Genomic DNA, 13,031 nt, shown 5'->3' with positions numbered 1-13,031 from the left:
TACATCAGAACAACCCAAAAAACATAAAGTGTTGTTTGGACGGCAGTTTCATGCTGTTTGGTGGTGCCATTTCCCAAACACAGAGAAAGTTAATTCAGGAAGTCAGCTGGAGATGTAAACATGTCAGGGCTATGTGTTCTTTATTACCACTGTCACACTGCAGGTGATGATTCTTTCCACAGACTTTTAACAGACTGCAGTGTTTTTAGCTCCACCTTCTGGGGTCAGATTGGTGTGTGTGTGTGACACCCCAATAGAAGGGCACCAAAAAGTGGGACGGTACAGGTAACTTGGAGACCTGTTCCAGTTTTAGTTAAAGGAAAGGCCACAAAATGTGTGCTATACTGAGACGAACTGAACCGAGCCACTTGGTGGAAACAGGGCTTAACAGTTTTCAGTTTGGACCTTTGAACATCCAGGAAGGCGCTAGCAGAGGATCTTACGCAGCATCCTGACCCATGTGTCAGAAACCCAGAGACAGAGGGAGGGGTGAGTCAGTGAAGGGCGTTAAAATCATGAAATATGTTTGTCTGATGGTAGAAAACATGCTTTTGGTTTGAGTTGCACATTTCTCTGCAGGTTTCAGTGATTTAAAGGTATTAAGGCCACAGGTTTTGTATGACTTGGAGTAACTCAGGATGTTGTTGCTCTTAGCTTACAGGCTGAGCTTCACCTCCATGCCTTTTTATAGACCCACAGAAAGTAAGGCTGAGTCCAGCAGCGACTGCCACCGTTTGGCTCCTCATCTCTGCTTCAGGGTGATACCACCAAGACTGTGTCCATGATTTGTGGAGTCTATGAACCGGGTCAGCTGGTCTGGATATGTGTATTCTCACACGCAGCTCAAATTCAGGGCTGTGGCCAGAGTGTGGGCAGGGGGACCAGAGCTCGCAGCGGTATGTTCACTGGATGTAGCATTTCATGAACTAACTTTGGATGATCATAAAGCTGAAAAAACAAAGCTGTAACAGAAGACTGAAAGTGTTTGATTGTTGTGTTCAAGGTCAATCAGCTTGGGAAATTTGAGTTTCCTTCATTGAGCTCCTGTCTCCTCAGAGCACAGCTTGAACTGCTGTTAATTCTTTGATTTTCCTGATGTGGGATGTGGAAGGGTCGCACTCCTTGCCGTGCAGGAGCTCGACAAAACAGGAATGATTAACCCGCCTGCATGATTGGCTGGTTTTTAATCCTGCTGAACAAAGCGTGCAATCATCCTGAGACACGCACGAGTGAAGAGGTGCAGTGATTTTTACATGCTTTAAATTCTACTGCAGGTCAGACAACTTAAGAAAAGTTTGAGTCCTGGAAACACACACACACACACACACGCACACACAGTAACACTATGTCTTCAGAGGGGGTCGGGGCTGCAGCAGAGGTGTTGACCTGTTGTATCATGGTCTGGTGGAGCAGATGGAGAGCAGGTTTTCCTCTGGTCATGTCCACTAATGGAGCAGAGAAAATCTCTTTTGTAGCCCACTGTATTCTGTCATTCACTCAACAAGGAGACAAACACACAGCGCCTGAAAGAAGTCTCACAGCTGAAGGGGTTGGTGCAGCCTGACATCTGAGCACGCTCAGGAAAACAGAGGACGGTTGGGGCTCTTGTTAAATTGGAGGAGCTGTGTGAAGTTGTTCTCTGAGAGGTGAAAAGGTGGCAGATGAGTAAAAGAACACAGACAGGTGCTGCAGCGGCTTGTTAGACAGCTGTGTGAGCTTCACAATGACAGGATGCATTAAAATGAATGGATCCACCTTCTCTTTACCTTCCAGCTTTCTTTCTCTTGACCCACATTTCTTTCTTTTACACCCGTACCTCCTCTTTACGCCTCCTCACTGTCAGCGTGCTGGAGGGAGATATGGTGTTTTTGGGTTGTCTGTCCATCCTGTTCTTGTTAATGTCGTACCTCTAGAAGAAGTCAAAGACGTGTCTTCAGACATGGCGCCAACTTCACGAACTCGAGGGTGAACTAATTAGGTTTGGTGGTTGAAGCTCAGGTCAGTGTGATCTCTCCAAGAGGGGATGAGTCATGAGCGCCGTCTGTGTGACGTTACTGACTGACATCTGAAGAGCCGTGATGAAGCCTAAAGATAGCCGTCACCGTACTGGAAATAACTCAGGCGAAGGAAACAGAGTAAAAGTCAAAAACTCTGTCTCCCCAGTCATTCCAGATGGGCTGTGGTCAAACTTTAAAGAATTAATACTCCTGGTAGAAATGTTTCTTCCACCCATATGCTGCGGTGATATGAAGATATTATTGGGCTGAGTTGTGGTCTAGTCCTCTTTTTTTATGAAAAGTGTCTGTTTCATAAGTTGTTAGAGGTTAGAAACAGGGTTTGACCTCGTGTTTAATGATGATTGACAGCTGACCTTCCTGTGCAGTTTTTTCACTGATTGTAAAATATGTTGGGACGGAGAGCCGAGGAGAGATTAGACTCTCACTGAAAGAAATAATTATTATTTTTGTAACCTGGCTCCACTCAGACTCTCTCAGAGTCCCTGATAGTGTCTGGTGCCCAGACCCTGGCTGCACAATGCCAACACCTCTGACGGGGATATTTTGGCTTCACAACAGCACTATGGTAAAAGGCGGAGCCACGCTGTCCACTCTATGTTCAGTCGATGGGCGCATCTCCCCAGAGGAGCTGGTGGAAGTGGCCAGGGACAGGCCTGGCTCATCTTCACTGGGGGCATTGTTGTCCTCCCAACCCAGACTCAGATAAGCAGTGGAAGATGGATGAATGAATGGATATAAGTGGGATTTCTTGGCCTTTGGAGCCAGCCTCAAGTGGCCACTCAGGGAACTGCAGTTTTTTGAAGCTCTCAGACTGGCTTCACTTTTGAACTCCAAAAGCAGCTCTTTGCTCTCAGTGCATATCCCCCGAACAATGTTTTATTCACACAGATAGGACTGAAAAACAATCTGCTGAAAGGTCTGCAGAAATCCATCTCAGAGGAGGGGAAGAGCTCTCAGCTCTCTGAAGCTGCTGTTTGCAGGAGGACTGAGATCTCTGTGTTCCATCCCGAGAACCAGAACTAGAGTAGTTTTCAGACTGACCTTCATACGTTCTGTCCATCCTTCTCTTCCACCTGGTTTACCCTCCTCCAGGTCAGACCCTGTCTGTTTTTATTCTGCCTCTATGTCAGGAACTCTCCTTCTTCTCTTCTTCCTCAGCGCTTTGAAGTCATTGACAACATCCATGAATCGATTTCTCTCTGTCCATTTCTCACTCCCTCCATCTATGACCCCCCCCCCCCACACACACACACACACACACACACCCCTCATCTGTAAAAGTACTCTATTGACCCAGAGCCTCTCTCTTCTTTCTCTTCCCGCCTCAAATTAATGGTTTTCAGTCATACACATCCACTCACCAGAGTAGTCACACCTCCAGCTCCTCATCTTTCATCCATCTTTCTTTTCTTCTTCCTCCCTCCAGTGTGTGTAAGTGTGTGGGCTCCTGTGTGTGTGCAGTCCCAACACACTACAATGAGTGCAGCCAATCCTATTAGCCAGATGAGCAGGCCTCCAATGAAGGGGAAAGCCTAATGACAACACCAGCGTCCCTCATGCACACACACACACACACACACACACACACACACACACACACACACACACACACACACACACACACACTCACACACACACACACACACACAGACACGCACACACACACACACACACACACACACACACACACACACACACACACACACACACACACACACAAAGCCCTTCCACTCCGTCTGCTCCCCCCATGCATGCATGCGTGTGTGTGTGTGTGTGTGTGTGTGTGTGTGTGTGTGTGTGTGTGTGTGTGTGTGTGTGTGTGTGTGCGTGTGTGTGTGTGTGTGTGTGTGTGTGTGTGTGTGTGTGTGTGTGTGTGTGTGTGTGTGTGTGTGTGTGTGTTTCTGAGTGAAAACACTCACAGCCAACAGTCACTTCCTGATTGGTTGTCAGCCTTTGAAAGAAGTCCTGTGGGGCAGCAGTAAAGCATTTCTTCGACCGAGCTGTTGGCCAATCAGTGAGCGTTATGGTGCTTCAGCTTTCAGCAGTCAGGGTTTGATTCCCAGCAGGGCCTCTGGGGCCTGACAATATACCACATAAACGGGGTTTTGCATAAAAGTCTGCACCAATAAAACAAAATGTTGGATTTTCTGCCTCTGTGGTGTTTTTTCTTTTGCTCTCAGATGCACACTGAGGCATGTAAGCCTGCCTCTTTTCAATTTTCACTTTCTCAAAGAAACTAAACCTGAGCCAACGCTTTCCTTTCCTCATCCTCTGTTTTACTTTATTTTCTGTTGAAATACTCTCAGTACAGACAAAACAAGAGGCTGACAATAACTTTCTGAGTGAATTTTAACATCAAACCCCCTTTCCACCTCCAACAGCTGAGAGCACGCCTGCACAGACAGAACATTCCTACAGTATGTGGAAAGAGGATCTTTTGGGGGGGGGTTCAGACTTTATACAGTCCATCTGGTGACTTCACCTGATGCTCGGTAATTTTGACATTTTTCTCCCTGTGGTGTTTTAACCACTGTCTCTTTAAGGCCAGACCTCCTTCTCTCTTATTGGCCAGCCCTCTGGAGGCTTTTCAGGGTGGAGCTTTTGGCTGACCTTGGTGTTCAGTGTGATTAGTTTACAGACAGACTCAGGGATTTCCACACATATGAACATGTAGAAGTTTGAAAATCTGCACACGCTCAGTCTGGCCGTCAGCTTTGGTACTTTAGATCCGTGTTTACAGTATGGGAAAGCAGACTGCCCCCTCTTTAAATCAAAAATCAGAAATAGGTAGGTATCTTGGCCTACAAGTTAATTCATGGTGGAGCTTGTAACTTAGATTACTTGTGTGTTCAATCAGTTTTTTGCAGTTTAAATGAATTGAAATGTCATTCCAGATCCCCACCCCCAGAAAGACCCAATTTTTCATTATGATTTTGATTTTGGAATGACAAAAATCTACCAACAGTTAACGAATATTAGTATACAATAGAATATACTACAACAAACTGAATTTATAAAGTATAATGTTCAGCACTTACCTTGGAGATCAGACGACCTGAAGATGCTGACAGAGGTGGAGGAGACAGGATGAACCTAAGAACTGATTCTTATTGGCTACATATTTATTGGCAATATTGGCTAATTTTTGCATTTTTCACCAAACTTTCCCACTGTTTTTCCTTGAAAAAAGAAAGAAAAAAGGATCTGTTTCTTCCTCCATTTCATATTGTTTCTAAAAAGAGATAGGCAAGTGTTATTAAATAGCACCGTCACACACCCATCTGGAACTTTTCTGGGAGTTTCTTTAGAAGAAGTCTGACAGTTTGCAAAATAATTAAAAGCTCAAATACGAGCACAACACTGACACTGACACTGTAAGTTAACCATTTAATCAACCAATCGATCAAACTTTATTTATAGAGCACTTTTCATGCCTAACAGTGGCAACACAAAGTGCTTAAAAAATCAAAACAAAACAAAACAAAGCAAAAAAAAAAAAAAACTCTGTCTGCACATACTCTGTCTGCACATGCTCTGTCTGCACATACTCTGTCTGCACATGCTCTGTCAGCACATACTCTATCTGCACGTGCTCTGTCTGCACATACTCTGTCTGCTCATACTCTGTCTGCACATGCTCTGTCTGCTCACACTCTGTCTGCACATACTCTAACTGCACATGCTCTGTCTGCACATACTCTGTCTGCACATGATCTGTCTGTACATACTCTGTCTGCACATGCTCTGTCTGCACATACTCTGTCTGCACATACTCTGTCTGCACATGCTCTGTCTGCACATACTCTGTCTGCACATGCTCTGTCTGCACATGCTCTGTCTGCACATACTCTGTCTGCACATGCTCTGTCTGCACATGCTCTGTCTGCTCACACTCTGTCTGCACATGCTCTGTCTGCACATACTCTGTGTACACATACTCTGTCTGCACATACTCTGTCTGCACATGCTCTGTCTGCACATACTCTGTCTGCACATGCTCTGTCTGCACATACTCTGTCTACCCATGCTCTGTATGCCCATGCTCTGTATTGACGTACATGCACAACATAATTACAACTTATCCCACCAACAACATTGTGACTTTTCAACCCTTCTTGGTTTGGAGACTGTGATGTTTCAGGACTATTGATTTGGATGCTGAGCCCTTACCCCGTTCCAAAACACAGAAAAATCATCCTTACTCACAGCGGTCCCTCCGGGCACGCGCATCATGCACCTCTCTTTAGGGTCCCTTTGGCCAGTCCCAAGCCTGGATGAAGGAGGAGGGTTGATATTCAGATTTTAAAATAAAAACAAAATGTCACAATGTAATTCCCCTCTCCTGCATGGTATGTAAGAATTGCATGCAAATGACTTATGCAAATCAGGTGATGACATCATTTAGCAACTTTTAACTTCTGGGACAGGCAGAAGTCACTTCAGACCTGCAGACCTTCATCCACTGCTTAGTGGCTATGTAAAAACAATCAGGACTACTGTGCTAAATTGACAACAGACCTCCATCTTTGATAATCACACAAAACTCTCATAGATCTGCAAGTGTCACTTGTCTGTAAAACAGCTGTTCTGATTAAATGTTGTGTCACACTGGGAAAGATCACATCACATTTAAACAGTTGAGCTGAGATCCTCAACCAGAATAAAAAAAGTCTACAGGTGTCAGAAGGAGGCTGGACCAAAAACTCTTCCACTATTAAAATTCTTTTTTTTCTTAAGAAGGTGTACAGTAAGCTTTGTTGGAAATGTAGGCTCTGTAGTTCAGGCTGTGGGCAGGGAACACCGTTGGCTCGCAGCCTGCTGTGAGCCAATGAGAATGAAGGAATAAGCCTCTCTGAATGCATGAGTTCGCCTCTGGGGGTTGATGTAGAGCTCAGTGAGGAGCCACACCGTACAGGCTGCTATTTGCTAAATATGGGGTCAAAGTGTTGCTCATGAGGCACAAAACAACTGAAGGGTTGTAGGTTTTAAGTCCTGTCCCAGGTCTTAATGTCTCAGAAAAGCCCCTTTGGTCTATCAAACTAAGCTCCGAGTAGATCAAGTCATCTCTGTCCCATTTCCCCTCTGATTAATAAACAAACAAATCAAACTCCAGTTTTCATTTGTGCTGAGTTCAAATTAAAAGCTGCCCTCCCTCCTTCATTACCTGCAGGGTCATTACCTGTGCTAATGTGTTGGTGCATTGTAAGGGGACAATGTCCTTCCATCTTCTTAACCAGCCCCATTAAGATCCATTCAGCTAATGAGCCTTCACTCAGTCTCTGGTGATTAAGACCTAATGCCTGATCTGTACAGCGCCCTCACCGTCAAGCCCTCTGCTTTCGCTTAGCCCGCTGTGACTCCATTAGTGCACACACACACACACACACACATGCACACACACACAAACACACACACACACACACACACACACACACACACACACACAAACACACACACACACACACACACACACACACACACACACACACACACACACACACACACACACACACACACGTGAGACCGTGTAGAAGAGTTTGTACTGGGAGCCTACAGGGAATCAGGAGGATGAATTTATCACAGATTACCAGGCAGCAACATCTGGCGTTGACAAATATAGCCAATGAAGCAGTGACAACAACTGCAGTTCCCTGAGTGTCCACTTGAGGCTGTCAGGCACAGCTCAGGAAACCACCTCAGGCCACATGTGCTAATGTTAATTAAGAGATGCCTGTCCAGTCTGTGTGTCTCATTTCTTTACATCCCTGGAAACAAAACCAACAGAAAGGACTATTGCTCCATAGGGCTCCAACTTCTAGAGAGCTATGAACTTGTGGATTTGCTTTGTGAGGGCATTGCTGGATTTACTGACAGGTGCAGGTGAAACCTGAAAAGGAAATATCTTGTTGTTGCCTGTTTTTTTTCACCGTTTTACACAGTAAACATTTTAATGTAAGCTGAGATTTGTGCCACTAAAATCTATTTATTTGACCCATTTAAATTCAACTCTATTCCTTATATATGTATATATATATCAGTTTCAGTTTACACAATTCAGAAAATTCAACCTCAACCATTTACCTGGCTCTCTTGTCAGAGTAAGTCTGGATTAATTGTCCGTCAGGTCTAGCACATAGACTGTATATAGATCTGGAATGACAGGAGAGTCTGATTTTTTTTACCTATACTGCAGCCAGCCACCAGGGGGAGCAGTTTTTGAGCAAAACCTCACTTTGAGCAGAGCAAGATGACTTTCTTCTTTTTTTTTTTTTTTTTTACAGTCTATGGTCTAGCATATGGTCTGTTACTGCTACGGTAAGATAGCTGTGGCAGACTTTCTGAGATAAGGTCCAGCAGCTCTGGCATTGTGTAAAGAATCAATAAGGGGATAAGGGGATAAGCTAACAACGGATTTAAACATTTCTTATCCATTCTTAACAGGAACAAGTTTTGGAAACCCATCCTTGTTTCCTCGCCCATCTTGTCTTTAAACACCTGTTGGTTGAAAGAGTGTATGTTTGAAAAATAAAGCTCCAAATGCAGCTGATCAAATCCAATACATCCACCTGAACAGAAACTACCAAACCCCCAGACTCCTCCCTTTACTTTGAGAGACGTCTGTCATCTCTGCTCCTCAGAGTCAGCTCAGGGAAAAGTTTGACTTCAGGAGAAACTGCCTTATCAAAAAGATGATTTTTATGCATCCAGCTGAACTTCCATCCACACACACACACACACACAGATAATCCCACATCTGCCTGAGTCTGTCAATACAAACAAATGATCAGCAACAAGCAGGTGGCAACACAAAGCCACAAACAAAGCAGCCACACCTGCAGCACACATGGGCTTATTTGGTGATGGAGGACGCCACCTGAGTCTCTCATTCATTTATTTACCCTTCCTCCTCCACCTCCGCCTTCCTCTCCTCTCTCCCGTCAATTAAATTCACTTCACAAGCGCTCTGTTGGCGGGGCCGCGGGCCGCTGTTGCCAAGGCGTTTTTGATTTAATATCTGTCGTGCATAGGGAAGATTTTTAAAAAAGAGGGGAAAACAACAACAAGCACAACACGCCTTAAGGTTCACGTGGCGCCTCGCAGCGGGAGGAGGGGGGCGTCTGTCCCCGCTGGGTGGATGAGATGTGTGCACCCAGTGGGGGCACGGGGACCCACCAGCACTCCATCGTCTGGGGGATGAGACACAGCTTGAATACATAAATGAACGATCCATTTTCTTCCCCCACTCGAGGCGGAGATGTTCCCTGACTGCTGGGCCCTCTTGACTCCTCAGCGTTGGCGCTCCATCACTGTCTCTGTCGTGTTTTCTCTCCAACTTTTCTAGCTGGTGAGAGGCTCAGAGGGCAGATGGAGGAGCAGAACTTTCAGCCAGATGGAGCACGATTACAGTCCGACACAGTCGCTGTGGCTCCATAACGCTCCGGCAAGACTGAGCTGAGCCACTGTTTCACTTATGAATATGAAACTAGGATCAGTCTTACATCTGAACATCTGACTCCATAAGAAACATGATGTGCTCTTTTCAGTGGGACAGCCCAGCTGTTTGTCTCTAATCGAACACAGCAGTGTGCTCGCACTTACTCTTAATGATGATTGAAACACTCTGCAGCTTCTCTCTTTGTTTTGAATGTCAGCCAGGCAGAATATTAACCCCAACATTTGATTACCTCCCTTCAAATATCTGCCAGCTTTTCCTGCCCATAAAAGTGAAGTCATGCTTTGGATAAAAAGGAGCAGTCAGGTACAGGCAGGAGGGGAGCAGCTTAATCAAACATCGGGGCACCCAGAAAAACACTCAATAAACCATAGTTTCAAGAACAAAATACCACGCTTGATTCTTAAATAACTCCTCTCACTGCTTTTTGATTGGTGGACCCCATCATCCTCTAAAAAAAGAACCCATCCCTGGAGATAAATCCTGATTCCCGAGCCCAGTCGTCAGACTCTTCCCTTGAGAAAGCCCAGAAAGGTCCAGCTGAGACAGACTCTGAACATACAGCTTGTTGTACATTTGCGCCTGTTTTTTTTGTGATTTGTAACTTTCTGCTCCTCGACTCAAAGCATGCTGGGAAACTTAGAGCTCCCAGCAACACTGTTTCAGCCCCGTCTTTGTGTGGAATAATCCACACAAAGAACAAACTGTTGGGTAAATACATTTGTGGGAGGCTGGTTAATTGAAAAGACCCAAAGTTTTCTGCAGAGTTTCATCAGTTCTGGAAACAGTACTTCAAGTTAAAGTTTCTGATAAATTTCTGATATTGATGTATGAAAACATGGATGGCACAACTCCTCCCCTGAAGTGAAGCCAGAATGTTTAAAGCTCCCTCAGGTGTCTGGTTCTTGGTCATACCTGCTCCACTGCTCGTTAGGTTCTGGTGATTAGTTGGTTCTAATCATGCTCTTCCTAAGAACTGTTTTGGTTTTCCATCAGCAAGAAGCCCACTTAGCACCCCGTCATTCATCACTTTGAAACATCAGTACGTCAAAGTTGGCAATAGGGGTTTTTGAAAACAGCGGCAGAGATTTGTTTCACATTGTCTTTCCTGACTGTGTGCTACAAATGATATCCTGTCATGTTAATAAGATCAATAACCTAAAGCTGTTTAGTCTGTTCGATAAAATACTAAGGTTTAGACCTGATCTATGAGAGAGGAAAGATATTAGTGCTTCAGTTTCTCCCCCAGTTAAAGTTCTGAATGAGGACTCCAACAAAACAACGACAACTTGCTCAGCAGCTTTCCTTCTTAAGAATGACTATTTTTCTCCCTGCTGTTGGTCACTGTAGCACCGCCCCCGGCCCCTGGCCCCTGGCCCCTGGCCCCTGGCCCCTGACGTAGCTGGTGCTTTGCTCTGGCTCAAGGAAGAGCTGGAGCTTGCTAAGCACCAGCTTTGTCAGTGAAAACCACAGATTGTATCATTAATGAACTTTTTTTGGACCAGGCTGTAGATATGTTTATTTCTGCTGTGACACAGCAACTTGTGGCTTGGTGTGTGTGTGACTTCCTGTACTTCCAGAGCCAGACTCTGGAACTCTGGAGAAACAGCAGATTTTAGCACTTCAGCATTTAGCATATCTCCACATGAATGAAGGAACACCACCTACAGCTAAATCTGTCCAAAACTGAGCTCACTGTCCTTCCAGCTTGTCCCTTGGTTCAACCACAGATCAATGCCCTGCTTAATTCCAATCAACTTGTGCCACAAACTCTGCCAGAGATCTGGGTGTCATGATTGATGACCAGCTGACCTTTAAGGTTCACGTGGCCTTGATTGCTGGATCTTGTGGATACGCCCTCTACAACATCAAGATGATCAGACCCCACCTGACACAACAGGCCACGCAGCTTCTGGTACAGGCCCTTGTGATATCACGCATTGACTACTGCAATTCTCTCCTAGCAGGCGTTCCTGTGTGTCCATTTAAACCTCTGCAGATTACCCAGAATGCAGCGGCACGTCTGGTCTTTAACCAGCCCTAAACAGCACGTCACCCAGCTGTTAATCTCACTTCACTGGCTTCCAGTAGCACTTTGAATCAAATTCAAAGCTCTTCTTCTGGCTTACAAAACATTGACAAGAATGGCTCCTGCCTACCTGGGATCCCTCATCTGGGTCTACACTCCTTTTCACCCACTACGCTCTGCTTGTGAAAGACACCTGGTGCTCCCAGCCTAGCGCAGCTCTAAATCTCTAGCCAGACTCTTCTCCTCTGTTGTGCCCAAACAGTGGATAATTTACCTATGATCCACAGAGTCCCTTTCTACATTGAGAGATGTCTGAAAACTCATCTGTTCAGGGAACACTGGAAGCACTTAAGCTGACCCTCCTCCTCTTTGTCCTCAGGGGTAGAATAGTAATAATAATAATTATGATAGTAATAATAATAATAGTAATAAGCTTTATTTATATAGCACCTTTAAAAACAAATTGTTTACAAAGTGCTTTGACACATAAAAACACGGCACAGAGAATTAACAGAAAAGAACATCAGGCCGAGGGAGGTGAGATGTTATACAGGCAACAAAAAAATAAAAATAAATAAAAATAAATTTAAAAAGAAGGAAAGAGGAAAAAGGTTTTGAGAGAGAAGTAAGAGAATAAAAACATTTAACAACTATCAATGACGAGCAGAGTTCCACCCAAGGATCTAAGGCTGTGAGACGGCTTGTAAGGCGTCAACATTTCTGAGATGTAACTTGGTGAAAGACCTAAGTGAGCTTTAAAAGTGAAAAATCTTAAAATCAATTCTATAACGTACAGGGAACCAGTGAAGAGATGCAAGGACAGGAGTGATGTGATGTCATCTGTTAAAAGCAGTAAGTCAGTAGGTACGTCAGTAATGAGTCAGTACGTCAAACACTCAGCTCTATTGATTTTTTGGCACTACTACTGAATGTTGATGCAGGTTGAAGTATATTGTTGCAGCAACTAATTGTGGTTTGTCGACTAGATTATTCTGACCCCCCCCCCTTAATTTTTTTTTGGGGGGGGGTTGTTCTTTTGATTTGTTTTGTCTTTAATGATGCAGAGTGCTGTAACTTCATAACTGAAATAGTATTTTGGGATCTTTGGATCTTGGCAGTCACACCTGTACCGTGCCTCTTGTAAGAGAGAAATGGAACTGGGTGAGGCTTTAGGCTGGTTAAATGAAGGATTATACAGACCTCACTCTGAGGGGAGGGCGGTGGCTGAGCAGCAGGTGTGGGGCTGTTACGTGGTAACAGTGGCAGATCACTACAATCTGTGTCAGGACATTTTTGCAAAACAGAAACGAGCAGCAAAGTGAAGCATGGTGTGAAGTGGATGATTAGTGAGGGTTTCTGTAAACTATGAGCAGCTGATTCACCCCTTAAAGGGTGCTCAGGTATCATCACCATGGTGACACCAAGTGGTCACACGGCCTCTTTAACTCATGGCATCATAATCACACAGTCTAAGAGGACGGTGGTGTACCTTTAAGGAACACGCCCCAGGAGGAAGTTGCTTGGGTTGAAA

The 13,031-nt window shown here is 44.8% G+C and overlaps 1 protein-coding gene across 4 annotated transcripts in view; it reads left to right on the top strand.

Moving 5' to 3' along the window:
* The window catches only part of ecel1 (endothelin converting enzyme-like 1), a 106,584-nt gene that overhangs the window by 45,644 nt on the left and 47,909 nt on the right, over positions 1–13,031 (top strand). The gene's annotated exons all lie outside the window — the stretch shown is intronic.

Source organism: Halichoeres trimaculatus, unplaced genomic scaffold, assembly GCF_033239565.1.
Source record: "Halichoeres trimaculatus isolate MK-OKI-2021-1 unplaced genomic scaffold, fHalTri1.1 fHalTri1_scaffold_9, whole genome shotgun sequence".
Classification (NCBI taxonomy): domain Eukaryota; kingdom Metazoa; phylum Chordata; class Actinopteri; order Labriformes; family Labridae; genus Halichoeres; species Halichoeres trimaculatus.
Note: the sequence above shows the minus strand (reverse complement) of the source record. Positions and strands in the feature narration are given on the sequence as shown.